The 16,895-nt window shown below is 32.6% G+C and overlaps 2 long non-coding RNA genes across 20 annotated transcripts in view; one reads left to right on the top strand and one right to left on the bottom strand.

Moving 5' to 3' along the window:
- The window catches only part of LOC140611880 (uncharacterized), a 224,129-nt gene that overhangs the window by 98,362 nt on the left and 108,872 nt on the right, over window positions 1-16,895 (top strand). For 15 of the 19 annotated variants that reach the window (XR_012013154.1, XR_012013149.1, XR_012013139.1 and 12 more), the window contains exon 5: window positions 6,270-6,374. The exons of the other annotated variants lie outside the window; for them this stretch is intronic. This is a non-coding gene — a long non-coding RNA (uncharacterized lncRNA). The remainder of the gene's footprint in view (window positions 1-6,269; window positions 6,375-16,895) is intronic. 19 annotated transcript variants of the gene reach the window in all.
- The window catches only part of LOC140611882 (uncharacterized), a 36,792-nt gene continuing 22,825 nt past the window's right edge, over window positions 2,929-16,895 (bottom strand). Inside the window, exons 3-4 of the long non-coding RNA XR_012013159.1 lie at window positions 13,094-13,186; window positions 2,929-3,425 (exon numbers count right to left, since the gene is read on the bottom strand). This is a non-coding gene — a long non-coding RNA (uncharacterized lncRNA). The remainder of the gene's footprint in view (window positions 3,426-13,093; window positions 13,187-16,895) is intronic.

Genomic DNA, 16,895 nt, shown 5'->3' with positions numbered 1-16,895 from the left:
AGGTGATTGTTATATCTCTAAATCTCTCTCTATCATATGCCTAAAATATATATGTTTTTAAAAATATATATAGTGTATATATATATAAATATATATACACTATATATACAAATATATATATATATATTTTGCCTAAACTTATAGAACTCTGGATTAGATTTATTGATTTATTATCCATCCAGCAGCTCTTTGAAATCTTTGTCTTAATGTTGGTTATATACTTTTAATTTCTTTTGGAACATTTACATACATAGTCACATAATCTATATATTTAATGGAAATTTTGTTTTTCTCTATTCCACCTATTCTTGCCTTACTCTACAGGATAGCATTGTCAGTACCCTGAATAAAGATGGTAATACTGAACTTCTTTCCAATTAAAAAAAGACTTCTAAATATAAATATATATTAGTATTTATTAAATACACAGACATATCATGCATTCATAGACATACACATGTTGATAAGTTTATGTTATATATAAATGATTAAAGTGCTGACATATACCTAATATTATACTACCTATGTATATATACATAGACACATTTTAATCAGATTAAGTGAATATTCCTCTATTCCTAGTTCTCTAAGATTTTATATCATGATGATTTTGCATCTATGGAATGATCATATAAATTATCTTTTTAAATATGCTAATATGCTGACTAGCATTGATTAATTTTGTAACTGTTGAAACAACTTTACATTCCTGGGAAAATCTAACCTGTTCACAGTGTGTTATCTTTCCATGCATTGTTAAATACTTTTGCTAATATTTTAAATCTATATTTATGAGTAAGATGAGCCTGTAATTAGTCATTTTCACATTTTCCTTGCCATCTTTCAACATCGAAGTTCTGTGAGCCTTGTAAAGTGATCTAAGTAGTAGTTTCTTTTTTATACTATCTGGGAAGACTTTAGGTCTACATGAAATCACAGGTTTCTGAAATATTCAGTGGAACCTATTGATGAGGCCATCTGCACCTGATGTTTACTTTGTGAAAATATTTTTGGCTACTGATTGATTTTCTTTAATAACGCAATTCAAATTTTATATTTTTTCCTATATCAATTTGTAGCACTTATTTTTCTAACAATTATCCACATTGTCTAAATTTTCAAGTACATTGATACAGTTTTGTATATGTTACTGCCTTAGCAGAATCAGCTGTAATGATGTTCCAATTTTCATTCCTGATTCTGGCTGTATGTGCCACGTTTCTTTCTTCTTGAATACCGTCACCAAAGGCTGTTCAACTTTATTCTTTGAAAGAACTACATTTTAACATGTCTTTGTATTTATTTGTTTTTTTAATTTATAAATTAATTTCAAACTCTTACAAGTTCACTATGAGAAATGGAAATTGTGGGCAATCTCAGTGGCACAGATGTAAAAATTCGGGAAAAATTAATAAACAAAATTGAATGCGGAGTAGAAAAGGTAATGTATTTTGAACAAGTTGGATTTCTTCCGGAGATAAAAGTTTGTTTCAGTATTAGAAGACTTTGCTAATATATCATATTACTAGATGTAAGAGGAAATCTCATGCTCATCAAAGCTGCAGAAATATCACTTAATAAAAAATATATTGATTTATAATGAAGTTCATGTGCAGTTAGAAACAGAAATTAAAATATCCCTTACCTTCATGAAGGGTTTATGTCCAACATTAATATGAAATTAAATGTCAAAACACTAAAGCATTTCTTTTAAGTATGAAATAAAGCTACATTGCAGTAGAGGGTAGCAACAGTGCCATAAAGATCGAAAGGGATGCAGAGTTCCAAATTCTACCAAAATACTACACATGTTCTATATATAAGCAGTAGCATTTAGAAAGCCATTTAATAATTAGCTCCTGATATTCAATATACAAGAAAAATCTTCAAATGAATCATTAATCTAAATACAAAAATTGTACTGTATTATTTCTGGAAGAAAGCATATGTGGATTTCTCTATTAAAAAAAAGAAAAGTCTGGATTCACAAAGGTATTACTGTGAGTAATTTAAGTCTTCCACAGTGTGTTCTACAAGGCATGGATTGTCAAGGAAAACTAGCATTTTTTCAAGGTGTTATGTGTGAGCTTTGAACTTAATAATAAATGTTAATTCGAGTACTCTATTGTGGTAAGTTTCAATTAGTAATAAGCTTTTGTCCATACTTATATGGACAAAATCCATGAGTTCTTTGTCTATGTCGGTATCTTTAATAGTTTATATCAGTAAAAAAATAAATGTGGAACTATTCTTCAATTATAATGCCATAAAGATAGAAAAAACTTTAGAGGGGCACCAGAATCTTTAAAGATTCAGTTGGTTCAACATCCAACTCTTCATTTCTGTTCAGGTCATGATCTTAGTGTTGTGAGACTGAGCCTCAGGTCAGGCCGCATTGATAATGGGGAGTCTACTTCTCTCCCTTTCCCTGTGCCCCTCCCCCTCCCCATCCTCCACCAATAAATAGCTCTTTAAAAGAAAGAAATAACTATAGAAGAAGTTTAAGTATATAATATTTGTGTAGATTTCTCTCTTTAAAGAAATAAAATGATAGATAATTTTGCATCTCAATTGTGTCCTGGTAAAGCTCTTCTTTCAGCATCTAAATGTTTATAAGGATTTTTGGAGCAACTGTCTTTTTCTATATTGGCAAGTTGGACAAGAAGATGTACATACACTCACACACACACACACACACACACACACATTTATTTACTTACATCAGCAATGGTGGGGGGCCTAGGTGGCTCAGTTGGTTGAGGACCTGACTCTTGATTTCAGCTCAAGTCATGATCTCAGAGTCATGAGATTGAGCACTGTGTGGGGCTATGTGCCCAGAAGGGTGTCTCTCTCTCTCTCTCTCCCCCCATTCACACACACACTCTCTCTTTCTTTCTAAAATAAATAAACAAATCTTTTAAAAAATGGTGATTTTAGGACCATGTATTGAAAGGTATGCCTCATTTACGTTGTTAAAAATATCTGTCAGGTAAGCCAGCCTATGGATAAATATCCTTTCTTTAAAAGATAGGGGAAGGAGAGAAGGAAGGAAGGAAGGAAGGAAGGAAGGAAGGAAGGAAGGAAGGAAGGAAGGAAGGAAGGAAAGAAGGAAGGAAGGAAAGAAGGAAGGAAGGGGAGAGAAAAGAAAAGAAAGGAAAAGAAAAGAAAGAAAAAGAGAAAGGAAGGAAGAAAAAAGAAAAGAAAGTACTTGACTGTGGTTGAAGAAAGATTTAGGCTTGAACTTTAGTTGAAATAATCCTTGTCTTCTTGAGAGCCAGCAAACTTCTTTGTGGTAGTGAAGCACTTTTGTATTCTATCTCCATGTCTTGACAAAGTAGTTTTTTAATGATAAAGCTGATGATTTTTATGGTGGTTGACAAAACTTTCAGGGTTGTTGGAAGAATCTTTAGTGCCAATGCATGTCTCTGTAAAAAGCAACATATGACAACTGTATGAGAAGCTTGCTTTTCTGCTAAAGTAGAAAAAACAGAGGCCTTTTCAAGTATGTCAGGAGCTTTATTTGTGGCAAGAGGATGAGGTTTTTATTTCCAGTGAAAGTTATCTTTTTGGGCAAAAAAGAAAACCAAGAAATATCTTTTAGCCATTTTCAAGATTTTTTAAATGTTGACTGTCTTAGTAGCTTTTAAAATGGACATGCCAACAAGTGAATTTTTCTTCCTTGGCATAAGCATACACCGAAAGAATAATAACTATACATATATGTGTGTGTTTATATGTATATAAAATCTTTAAATATATAAAAATATGTATATAAAAGGAGATGGTAACTGTGGATGTTTTACCCAATTTCATATTGAAGGAAAGTAGTGAGGCTGCCAATACTATCCAAAAGTTAAAAGACATATCAATTGAATATAGAATACATTTAGAATTATATAAATATATATATAAATATATATATAAATATAGAACTTCTATAAAACAATAGATAGATAGATAGATAGATGATAGATAGATGATAGATAATTCATAATAAATAGTACATATTTGGAACATAGAAAATCATTTAGAAAGGGAATCCCTTTAAAGCCTTTCCGTCATGTCTAGAGAAAAGCTTGTTTGAAAATTTTCTGTGAGAAACATGGCATCATTTAAATCTCTGTAATACTACTGTTGAGCTTTTTGTTATTGTTTGGCAATCGAATAAGTAACTGTATTGGATGTTTCAAGAAAAGATTTTAAGAAGTGCTAACCCTACTTAATCTTGGAAGTGTCCCATTGGAAAGTTTAGAATTCTCATTTGAATCAGTTCCATTTTATAAAAATTAAAAATTAAAAAGAATACAATTAACTTCTTTCCAAATCTTGATCAATGCACAGTTATAAACAGAGAACACTGAACTAAATGTAGCTAGCAGGGTCACCAATATGACCATATGCAGCTTTACCTTATGGTAGTTAAATGGCTCCTAGAGGGTTCACGTGAGGCCAATTATATCATAGATGTGTCTGAACATACATTAACTATGATCATATGACTTCTGACAGAGAGTCCAGTAATTACTGTAATTTTGAAGAAGTCAAGAATACAACTAATGTTTTTAAATATTTGGAACAACTATAAATGACTATGAAAATATACTTAATTTTTATTGGTGACTAAACTATAGGAACTGCTAATACTAATTTTCTTTATTTTAATTTTTTCTATGTTCATAATTGAAGAAAATGTGAAATTTTGGCTAGAGATTAGTAAAAATAAAGATGTAAATTTTCCTCCTTGCAAGTTTAAAGACATTAAAAATCTATTCATACACATCTTTCATTATATATCCCTGCTTTATATATCATTATATAAATTTTACTGTATTTTTAAGCTATACAGTAGACATTTATTTTTATTATTTTTAAAGTATACATATATGTTATATGAATTATTGTATATATATACCATCTACAACAATAAAATATGAATAGAGTTATCATATTTTGGGTTATTTTATTATTTGGACATTGATTGATTAAGTGTTCTCACTTGCATAAATGTCAGTCATTTCCAGTGGTGAGGTAAAAATTGCCAGTACTTTCCCACTTTGGATATATATTGCCTCATGATTTTCAGGATGTATATAAACAACTTCATTTTCTGGAAACATTGTTTGTTTGTCTTTCCCTACATTCATGAGGAAGTGGATATGTGATCTCATACAGGTATGTTCAAAGCTCAACATATATACAACTCCAATGAAAGGATTAATTTGAGAACTTTTTAAAATGATCCTTTATTACTGTTTATTCCTTCTTGCATTTTTTTCACAATTTTTTTTATTTTAATATGATTGCTTAACTCTACTTTGGAAAGCAATATGCAATACATTAGAAAAAAATTTAATATATAGGAAAAGAAAAATGACTCTAGAACGGTGAAGTCAATCTAGATATGCTATACCTCACTAAATATTGTATATGCAATCAGATAATTTCTTCCTCATCCATTTGTGGCTTTCAAAAAACAGGCAATACATAATACACGTAAATATTTCTGTGAAATGGAAATTTAAGCATAATAATAAAGTTATAACTTTATCAGTTATCAAAGACACATTTCCAGGCCACTCTGCAATTGTCAAATGAGACTGAATAGAGCAATGCAAAGAAATTGCTCTGGGCGGATATGTAAATAATATTCCTAGGTGATACCTTAATTTATAAAGTATATGGAAATGCTTCTGATCTATGAATTGGCCATTATCTTAAATTGCTTTATCTAGTTGTGATGATGAATTAAATTAAGCCAGTTACAATCTCTCTTTTCCATATGTTAAGAAGAAGAGAGATAAGGAACAGCCTTAGATCAAGAGATAATCATACAGGGAGTGAGGCCTCAGGAAATGGCAGAGTGAGGTGGTTAAATAACAGGTCCCTCCACTGAAACAATCATTGACTGGCAATACTGACAGATCAAACTTTTGCATAACTCTGGAACTTAATCTAATCCAATATTTATAACAACCAGAGGACTACTTAATGAAGAAAAGGACAGCTGAGCTTTGGTAGAGGCATTGGAACATTTCATTCATATAATTACCATATGCAACTCCCCCAGCATAGCAGGAATGGCAGCCATGGGGATGGTAGCCCACATACCTGGTGCAGCTTGATAGAGCTGGGTGCTAATAGGGATCTTATTTTTAAAATACTATGGTTGTATATGTTGACCTATCCAGTTGTCATAGTCAGTTTGGCCTACTGTAACAGAATACCATAGACAGGGTGGCTTATAATCAATAGAAATTTATGTCTCACAGTTTTAGAGACTGGAAGTCTGAGATCAATGTGCCAGCATGGTCAAGTTCTGATGAGGACTCTCTGCTGGGTTACAGACTGCTGTCTTCTTGTTGCATCCTCACATGGTAAATGAACAAGGGAACTTTATGGGGCCTCTTTTATAAGACCACTAATCCTATTTTTATAAAAGTTAACACCTTCATTATCTAATCATTTCCCAAATATGCCACTTCTAGAAACCACCATATTAAGGATTAGGTTTCAACATATAAATTTTGGGAGGACACAAACATCATTGTATAGCACTGGTGGTTTTCTTAGGGACCAGGGCTGAGGCTAACATTTATTTTTCTGCTATTTACCCACCAACCCCCCATCAGGCTGGATTGGCTTTCTGAGTAGTAGCAGCAACCATCAAAAGATTTAAAGACATACACTATGCCTACCTGAGGCAAGATACAGTGAATGGGACAAACAGCAGACAGTTATAACACCTGGGAAAGATGTAGGTCAAGAAGAAGTTTCTTGAAGAAATTAAAGTTCAGAAGAATCTGTTTTCACTGGATAATATGAAATTCAGTGTACATGCTCAGGGCTTGAAGCAGTCTCAGAATAGACTTAAGAAGATGCTAGGCATACATGTTTGAAGAATTTGTGGGATCTTCAAAAGCAAGAGATGAAGGCTAAGACAGAGTTCTAAGTGGCCTGGATTAGCATTGAAGAGATGCCTCAGCTCAGAACTGATCCAAAAAAAAATCTAGACGGCTAGTTTTTTTCTCTTTTTGACTCCAGGTATTTAAAGAAGTCTTTGTCAGGTTGAGTATTGACTGCTAAGAAAATAGAATGTAGAATTCAGTGACCATGAAGCAGAAGGAATGGAGTCTTTGCATAATTGTTTTTGAATTTATCAAACAATCCCTAAATAATTAATATTAGCAAATTCTGGGGAAGAAGTTGACTTCTTGGATAATTTAATTTCCAGAATTACTACATAAAAATATTCAAAAGTATTCAGTTTTCAAAGAAAGAACCATAGGCATAAAAAGGAATAGGAAAGTATGGCTCATTCACATGACAATAATAAAGTGACAGAAACTGCTTCAGAAGAAGCACACACACTGTACTTACTAGACAAAACCTTTAAATCAGATGTATTAAATGTATTCCGAAGGCTAACAGAAACCACGGATAAAGAAATAAAGGAAACCAGGAAAGCAATGTATTAACAAAGTAAGAATCAATAAATAGTACTAATAGATCCAAATAGAAATTCTGGAGCTTTAAGGTTTAATGACCGAAATAAGAATTTCTCTAGAGGAAAAAAAAAAAAATCACTAAAGGAATTCACCAGGAGGTTTGAGAATGCAGAAGAAAGAATCAGCAATCTTGAAAATAAGGACAATTGGAGTTATCAAGTCTGAGGGGCAGAAAGAAAAAACAATGAGGAAAAGTGAATAGAACCTGAGGGAGCTCTAGAACAATATCCAAAAGATCCAGGATCAAGGAGTCTCAAGTAGAGTGAGAGAAAAGGGGGGGGGGGGGAATAGTATTTGAAGATATAATTAAGGAAAATATCTTAAACTGTTGAAAGATTGGAACCTACACATCCAAAAAACTAAAAAAACAACTTGACACATTATAATCAAACTGTTGGAAACAAAGATGAGAGAACCTTGAAAACAGCATGAGAGTAGCATATACAATTATATGTATATATGAATATTTCTTTATTCATTCATCTATTGATGGACTCTTAAGTTGCTTAAACCTCTTAGCCATCCTGAATAACCCTGCATTGAACATTGGTATGCAAATATCTTTACAAGATCCTGCTGTGTAATCCTTTCTGTATATATCAAGAAGTAGGATTGAGGAATTATATAGTAATTATATATATATATATATATATATTTTAAAATTTTTTGAAGAACTCTATACTGTCTCCCATAATGGCTACACCATTTTATTTTTTTTCTTAGAAGATTTTATTAAAATTCAAATTAGCTAACATATAGTGTAGTATTAGTTTCAAGAGTAGAATTAAGTGATTTATCATTTACATATTACACCCAGCACATTTGAGCACTTGTGGTCATCACAAGTGCCCTTCTTAATGCCCATTATCCATTTAGCCCATCCCCCCATTCTTCTCCCCTCCAGTAAGCCTCAGTTTGTTTTCTATAGTCAAGAGTCTCTTATGGTTTTCCTCACTCTCTGTTTTTTATCTTATTTTATTTTTCCTTCTCTCTCTTCCCATATGTTCATCTGTTTTGTTTCTTAAATTCCACTTATGAGTGAAATAATAAAGTATTTGTCTCTCTCTGACTAACTTATTTCACTTGGCATAATACTTTTCCATGTTGCAAATGGCAAGATTTGGTTCTTTTGATGGCTGAGTAATATTCCATGGTTTATCAGTCTTTAGCCATTGATCGGTCAATAGAGATTTGGGATCCTCCCATAGTTGAACTATTTTTGACAGTGCTATCATAAAAATTGGGGTGCATGTGCCCCTTTGAATCAGTATTTTGCTACCCTTTGGATAAATACCTATTAGTGTAATTTTCTGGGTCATAAGGTAGTTCTATTTTTAACTTTTTGAGGAACTTCCATAATGTTTTCCAGAAGGCTGCATCAGCTTGCATTTCCAGCAACAGTGTAAGAGGGTTCCCCTTTCTCCACATCCTTGCCAACATCTGTTGTTTCCTGAGTTGTTCATCTTATCCTGAGTTGTCCATTCTGACAGATGTGAGAGGTGGTATCCCATTGTGGTTTTGATTTATATTTCCCTGATGATGAGGGATGTTGAACATTTTTTCATGTGTCTATTATGTCTGCACAATTTTATATTCACACCAACAATGCACAAGGGTTCTAATTTTTCTGCATCCTTGGCATGCTTGTTATTTTCTATTCTTTTGATAGTGGCCATCTGAACAGGTGTAAAGTAATATCCCATTGTGGTTTTGATTTGCATTTTATGAAAGTTTAGTAATGTTAAAAACTTTTTGTGTGATTGCAGGCCATTTATATATCTTCTTTTGAGAATTATCTATTTATGACTTTTGCCCATTTTAAAATCAGGTTATTTGTTTTGATGTTATTGAGTTGCTGAAGTTACTTACATATTCTGGATATTAACTCCTTATCAAATATCAAGTTACTTACGTATTCTGGATATTAACTCCTATATCAAATATAATATGATTTTTGCAAATATAAGTTTGTAAACAGTTTCTCTGATTCTTATTCTGTGGATTTCTTTTTCATTGTATTGATAGTTTCCTTTCCTGCACAGAATTTTTTTAGTTTAATGTAGTTCCATTTATCTAATTTTACTTTTGGTGCCTGTCTTATGGTGCCATCCAAAAGTAATTGCCAAATCCAATGCCCTGACATTGTCCCCTATGTTTTCTTACAGGATTTTGATAGGTTTAAATCTTATGTTTAGGTTTTTAATCCATTTTGAATTATTTTTTGCATATGGTGTAAGGTACAAATTCATTCTTTTGCATGTGGATGTCCAGTTTTCCTAAGCTTGTATGTTGAAAAGAAGACTGTCATTTTCCCATTATGTAGTCTAGGTACCCTTGTCAAAGATCAGTTACCCATATACTTAAGAGTTTATTTCTCAGCTCTCTATTTTGTTTCTGTGCCAGAACCACATTATCTTAATTAATATTGCTGGTATTATTTTTTGAAATCAGAAAGTGTGAGACCTCCAATTTTGTTCTCTTTTTTCAAGGTTGTTTTGAATATTAATAATCCCTTGAGATTCTGTATAAATTTTAGGACTTCTTTTTACTGTTTATGCAAAGAATGCCACTGGGGTTTTGATTGGAATTGCATCAAGTCTGTGGATTGCTTTGGGTAATATGGACATTTTAACAATATTAAGTTGTTCTGTCCATGAACATGATATTTATTTCCATTTATTTGATTTCTTTTAGCAATATTTTATAATTTTCAGCATATAAGTCTTTCACCTTCTTAGTTAAATTTATTCCAAAGTATTTTATACTTTTCATAATATGGGAAGTGGAATTGTCCTTTTCAGATCCTCAATGTTAGTGCACAGAAACACAGTAGGTTTTTGTATGTTGATTTTGGATTCTGCAATTTGCTAAAATCATTTATTAGCTTCAACATTTTAGGGGGAATCTTTAACTTCTTTACATGTAAGATCATGTCAATTATGAACATAGATAATTTTTCTCCTTCATTTCCAATTTGATTGCTTCTATTCCACCTATCTATCTATCTATCATCTATCTATCTATCTATCTATCTATCTATCTATCTATCTATCTATCACTTATTTGTTTCAGCTAGGACATCTAGTACTATATTGAATAGTAGTGGCAAGAGTGGGCATCTTTGCTTTGATCTTGATTTTAGATGGAAAATTTTCATGTTAGTTGTAGCCTTTTTTGTTAGTGGAGATTATTATTTTGAAGTATATATTTCTTCTATTCCTGAGGGTAAGAGTGTCTTTATTATGAAAAGATGTTAAATTTTGTCAAATGCTTTTTCTTTGTCAGTTGAGATCATTATGTGTTTCTTGTCCTTCATTCTGTTAACATGGTGTATTGGATTGATTTGGTATGTTGAACCGTCCTTTATTGCTATAAATATCCTGGTCAGGGATCCCTGGGTGGCGCAGCGGTTTGGCGCCTGCCTTTGGCCCAGGGCGCGATCCTGGAGACCCGGGATCGAATCCCACATCGGGCTTCCGATGCATGGAGCCTGCTTCTCTCTCTGTCTGTGTCTCTTCCCCTCTCTCTCTCTCTCTGTGACTATCATGAATAAATAAATAAAATCTTAAAAAAAAAAAAAATCCTGGTCATGGTATATAATCCTTTCAATGTGCTTTTGAAATTGTTTCGCTTGCATTTTGTTGATGTTTTGCAACAAGATTCAAAAGAGATATTGGCCTATAATGATCTTTTCTTGTATCTTTGATATCTTATTCAGTGATTTTGGCCTTAAGAAATGAGTTTGGAAGTGTTTCCTTCTACTAAATTTTAAAAAATATGTTTAAGGCAGATTGTTCTTAATTCTTTAAATGTTGGGTGAAATTTTCCAGCAAAATCATCTGGTCTTGGGTTTTTTTATTTGGGGCAAGGGGAGGTTTCTGATTATTTCAATCTCCTTTTAGGTTATATGTCTCTTTAGGTTTTTAAAAATTCTTTATGATTCAGTCTTGGTAGGTTTTATGTTTCTAAGAATTTATGTATTTTGTTTCTCAATTACCTAATTATTGGAGTAATTGTCATTATAGTTTCTTATCATCCTTTTCATTCCTGGAGTATAAGCTGTAATGTCCCCTCTTTCAGTTTGAATTGTAGCTACTTGAGCATTCTCTCTTATTTTCTTAGTCTAAGTATTTATCAATTTTGTTGATCTTTTCAAAAAGCCAACAACTTTATTATGTTTTCTATTATTTTTATATATTTCATTTATATCTACTCTAATCTTTTATTATTTCCTTCCTTCTGGTAACTTTTGTTTGTTTGTTCCTTTTCTAGTTCCCTGAGGTGTTTTGCTAGGTTGATGATGTGAGAACTTTGTTCTTTTTTATATATGTGTTTATTACCATAAACTTCTCTGTACCATTTTAGCTGCATTTTAGGGTTTGAGATGCTGTAATTTCATTTACATTTGTCTGCATATCTTTCTAATTGCCCTTATATATTTTTGACCCATATGTTATTGAAGTGTGAAGTGTTTTAATTTCTATGTATTTATGAATTTTCTTAATTTCTTCCTGCTATTAATTTTTAGTTTCATTCTGTTGTGTTCAGGGAAAATACTTTGGATGATTTCAATTTTCTTGAATTTGTTAAGGCTTATATTGTGGCTTAACATATGTGTATCTTAGGGCATGTTCCATGTGCACTTTAGAAATACATGCATATACATCAGGTTTGATTCAAATCTCCTATTTCCTTATTGATTATTCTGGTTTTTCTATCCATATCTGAAAGTAGAGTATTGAAGTATTCTATTATTTTTATGTCACTTCCTTTCAGTTCTGTCAATGTTTGCTTTATGTGTTTGAGTATTTTTATGTTAAGTGTGTATATATTTATTATTACTATATCTTCCTGGAGAATTGACCATTTTATCATTATATACTGCCTTTTTTGTGTCTGGGGACAATTTCTATTATAAAGTCTATTTTGTGTCATATGAACATGACCATTCCTGTTCTGTCCTTTCACTTTCAGCTTCTATGTTTTTTTAAAGACATATGAGTGAGTCTCTCGTAGCAGTGTATTGTTGTATCTTATTTTTTTAATCTACTCATTCACTCCATATCTCTTAATTGGGGTATTTAATCCATTCCATTTAAAGTAATTATTGATAAAGAATGAATTACAATTGCCGTTTTGTTGTTTTCTGTAGGGCTTGTTTTGCTTCTTTTTCTTTTCTTTTATTGACTATTTTTAGTGACATGTTTTGGTTCTTATTTCTTTTGTGTATATTCTATAGATGTTTTCTTTTTGGTTACCGTTATAATTACATTAAACATCTTAAAGTTAAGATAGTGCGTTTTAATCTGGCATCAATTTCAATCACAGACATTAAAGGGTTTTTTAAATGGCAGCCCCAGGTTGCTCAGCGGTTTAGCACCACCTTTGGCCTGGGGTGTGATCCTGGAGACCCGGGATTGAGTCCCACATCGGGCTCCCTGCATGGAGCCTGCTTCTCCCTCTGCCTGTGCCTCTGCCTTTCTCTCTCTCTCTCTCTGTCTCTCACGAATAAATAAATAATCTCTTAAAAAAAGTTTTTTAAAAAGTCAATAATAGATGAAAGAAAGTCATTTGATTGATAACTATACCTCTTCCATTTTCTTCAGGTTGTCAGTCACATCGTTAATTCTTTTTCCTCTGCCTTAGATCATAGAAGATTTTGTAGTGGCTTGTAGTTAATACTAAAAATATGTTAGCAAAATATAAATAACACATCAATATTTTTTAAGGAACAATAGGTCAGACAACACAGGAGAAATAAAATGTCAAGATATATAAAAATATTTCAGCACTGTGCCTTTATCTACTAATCTGTTTAGTCATAGGTATATTTAGGCATCAATCACTCAGCAATATGGTTAGATTATAGTTATTTTCCCCTATTTTGATAATTTTGATCTTTTCCATATAAAATATATTTTATTAATTTGTTTGTTCAATACACTAACATAATTACTACATGCCAGGCATGGTGCTAAGAACTAGAAATATAGTAGTGAAGGAGAGTTATTTTTCTTCTATCATAGTGCTTACATTCTATTGGAGAAGGGCAAATGAGAAATAAACAAATAATGGAAACAAATATTTTCATATAGCTATAATTGCCTTAAAATAAAATAGAGGTATGTAATAAAATGACTGCAGGTACAGTTCTTTTCATAGGGTGATGAGAAGCTTTTTCGTAGACATTTGTACTGAGACCTAAGGAGATAGTCATGCAAATGTGTGCAAGGATAAGCTTACAGGTTTAGGAAACACAAACTTCAAAGACCCTAAGGCACAGGGAAAAAAAGGCCATTGATCCTGAGGATAGTAGGAGATGAGAAAATAGGAAGAGAAAAGTCAAAGAGATAAGCAGGGCCGACCGTGTAGGAATTTATAGGTCAATGAAATGCTTTGGACTTTAGATTAGTGATGAAAAATCTCCGATATATTTTATAGAGAGAAATAATATAATTTATTTTTGAAAAATATTACTATTGCTGGTGTGTTGAAATCAGTGGAAAGTAAATAAGCCTGAATGTTGGAGACCACCTCCATAGATATTGAAGTAACCTGAGTTTGATATATGGAGTCTTGAACTAGAGAGGTAGCATTGCAAATGGTGGCATATGGATATATGCTCATTACAGAGCCAAGAGGAGTTAGCAATAAATTATATTAGGGGATGAAAAGAATGATACATTTCCATTAGCAGAGGTGAAAATCAAGAGTTCTGCTTTTATGAAGTTAAGTTTAAATGGCTTCATATGCTAAAGTACTTGTCACTTGATTACATGATCCTGGAGTCTACAGTAAAGGTAAAAGCTGGACATCTACATTTTGAAATAATTGGTCAAGAAATGATTTATAAAACCATGAAACTTGGTAAGATCACCTAGAGATCTTACAGATATAAAACAATAGATAGAATAGACAGCCCAAATCCCTAGGACTCATTAATACTTAGAGATGAGCAGAGGATATAGAAAAGGAAAACATGTGAAAGAGAAAAAAAATGGCAAAGATGGTGTCCTACAAGACAAAGAAAAATAATGTTTTGAGAAGAAAGTGAAATACGGTGCTGCAAAAAAGATTATTTAAGATGAAAGATAATTCAAATGGAGGAAATACAATATAGTTACTACCCAAAAAGCACATATATTATTGTTCAGTGTTTACATAGGAAACTATGCATCTCTTAGAGATTTGTGTTCAAAAACCCTAAGAATGATTTCTAGAATATTGGTTTTCAAAGAGTGTACTCAAAGGTATTAATTTCAAAATTCAATTCAATTATCTACTAATCTGTTCATTCAACATGTACCTACTGAGTACCTACTATGGTTAGTCACTGTGCTGTAAACAGTTTTTGAGATGGATGATATCCAAGGGAGTAGTGAACAAAACTGAAGAGGTCTTACACACTTGCTAACAAATAATGTCCTTTTTTGTGAATAAAGATGAAATACGGAAATTGTCTTAAGCATGTACCTTATTCTTTTGCTAGTCATTAGGTATGTGTTTTACTTAGTATGAAAACTTACTTTTTTTTTGTTTAATCCCACTAACCTTCAGAGATTCTAAATGATAAATATTCCCCACTTCTAGGTTATAGATACTTTACCACTTTTTTTTTCTTTGATACTTCACTACTTTTAAGCAATTAGGGCCCAATCCTACTTATGCTGACCTCTGCCTACACCTACTTTCCAGCTCACTTGGTTCATATTCTCCATTATAGATTTGTTTGCTGTAACAATTTCAAACCATTATCATTTACATGTGAGTAGATTTATTGTTTTTGGTTAAAACAATCCATGGTACAATAGGAATGTTATATTTATATATATAAATAGCCGTTTGAAAGACCATAGCTACTTGATGGATTATTCAGGTCTCTCCAAGCACTCTATCTTTTATCACTGCACAATATTAATGAGTTTAATCATGGGGTTGCGTTGCTTATAGAGGTGGCAGGCAGTTGATATCAGTCTTAGAAGTGTGTTTATTAGAGTGAGTCTTTGTGGAACTGTGACTAGTTGGATGGATTTTAGAGGCATGTTCACTGAAGTGAAATGTTATTGATGTCAGGTTTAAAACTGGTTCTGGTCTTCCCTAGTTACTATAGTTATTAAACTGAAGGTCATTTTCTAAGAATGGGTGATGTTTTTATTATCATGTGTAATGATTTCCTGACTTTGCTACTTATAAGTTTGTCTACCCCTGAAATGTAATTTTTCATTGATATAAATTACATCTTGTTGCCATCTTCTTGAGGTCCTTCAGTGTTTCCCATAGTTCTCTGCATAAAATGTAAATAAGGTCTTTAAAAATACCTAAAATTAAATCTGCAAGACCATATAGGATCAGCATACCCCAAATTTTCCTATGTCATTTCTAACTTGGGCACAACTTTCCTGCCAACTCTTTCCATTTCTTAAACATCCAGGCTCTTTTCTTTCTCAGATTTTTGGTCTTTCATCTGGGTAGAACTAGGTTTCTTCTAAATTTTCAGTAATCTAAGAAGATGATAGGGGTGGAGAGAGTTTATCTGAAGTGGGGTGCAGTTTTTAATAGAATACAGGAGTTCCTCCCTCACTCCTGATGTTCTGTGAATGCCACATATGAGGGTTGGACACAGAGGGGAGAGGGGTCTGCTACATGGAGTATTTAGCCCCAGGCTTCATATCAATTCCCAAAACAGCATGTAGCCCTGGAAACTTCACTGAAAAAAAAAAAAAAAAGAAAGAAAGAAAGAAAGAAAGAAAGAAAGAAAGAAAGAAAGAAAGAAAGAAAGATAAAAGAAACTTCATCGCATTCACTGAGGCTGAGATAACTCTTTTTTTCTTTTTTCATTGCTCATGAATTGTAGTTAATGTAGCCTAACATGATAAACATTTGAAAATTGTAAAAATTGTAAATTGCTCAAATACAGTAAAATATGTCTTTTTTAAGTTGTTTTTTCCCTTCATTTTACCATACTGAATAAAGATGTTACAGAGATGGCCCCTAATCTATGTAATCTTTCTGAAACTTGGTCTAGAAGAAGCTTTCCCAACTTCAACCTGTAGTTTGTTGAATTTTTTCTCGTGATTGCCTCCCCCTCTCTATAGCCTGGCATGGAAACAAGGGAGGTTTCTAAGAGCCTGGACTAGAATAATCCAAGTCAGTTCCACTCATGCTCCCTTGGATGGTACTCAGTCTCACAGCTGTGCATCCTACAAGGGATGCCAGAAAATGTGGCAAAGCCATTAACAAGAAGAGGAAGACACAATGTATTTTCTGCTATACCTGTTTCACCTGTCTCCTTTTTAGCCCATGTCACTTCTCTTCTGTCATAGGAAAGGTTGAAAAGTCCCTGCTAAAGGATTTGAGACTAGAGGTAACTGAGTGGCTCAGTGGTTGAAC

The sequence above is a fragment of the Canis lupus genome, chromosome 20, assembly GCF_048164855.1.
Source record: "Canis lupus baileyi chromosome 20, mCanLup2.hap1, whole genome shotgun sequence".
Taxonomy (NCBI): domain Eukaryota; kingdom Metazoa; phylum Chordata; class Mammalia; order Carnivora; family Canidae; genus Canis; species Canis lupus.
Note: the sequence above shows the minus strand (reverse complement) of the source record. Positions and strands in the feature narration are given on the sequence as shown.